Consider the following 287-nt stretch of genomic DNA (forward strand, 5'->3'; position numbering starts at 1 on the left):
AATTAATTGATGATTAATATAAGCCTATTTAATTAAAAATATTTTAATTAACCACTGATTTCAAGAAATCTAATTAAAAATCATTTAATTAATGATTGATTTGAAACTGCTGAATTAACGATTAAAACGAGCGAAAGTAATTGAAGATTATTCGATTAACGATTGAACATAGTCAATGTAATTAAAGCTTATTTAATTGACAATTGATATAAGCAATATATATATATATATATATATATATATATATATATATATATATATATATATATATATATATATATATATAT

The 287-nt window shown here is 16.0% G+C and overlaps 2 protein-coding genes across 9 annotated transcripts in view; one reads left to right on the forward strand and one right to left on the reverse strand.

The window, feature by feature from the left end:
- LOC116847073 overlaps positions 1-287 on the forward strand; it is a 280,111-nt gene that overhangs the window by 279,187 nt on the left and 637 nt on the right. The gene's annotated exons all lie outside the window — the stretch shown is intronic.
- Positions 1-287, reverse strand: part of LOC116847068 (glutamate receptor ionotropic, kainate 2) — a 330,836-nt gene that overhangs the window by 126,672 nt on the left and 203,877 nt on the right. The window lies entirely within an intron of this gene.

Source organism: Odontomachus brunneus, unplaced genomic scaffold, assembly GCF_010583005.1.
Source record: "Odontomachus brunneus isolate Ranch 3 - 2012 unplaced genomic scaffold, Obru_v1 Obru_scaffold_073, whole genome shotgun sequence".
Lineage (NCBI taxonomy): Eukaryota > Metazoa > Arthropoda > Insecta > Hymenoptera > Formicidae > Odontomachus > Odontomachus brunneus.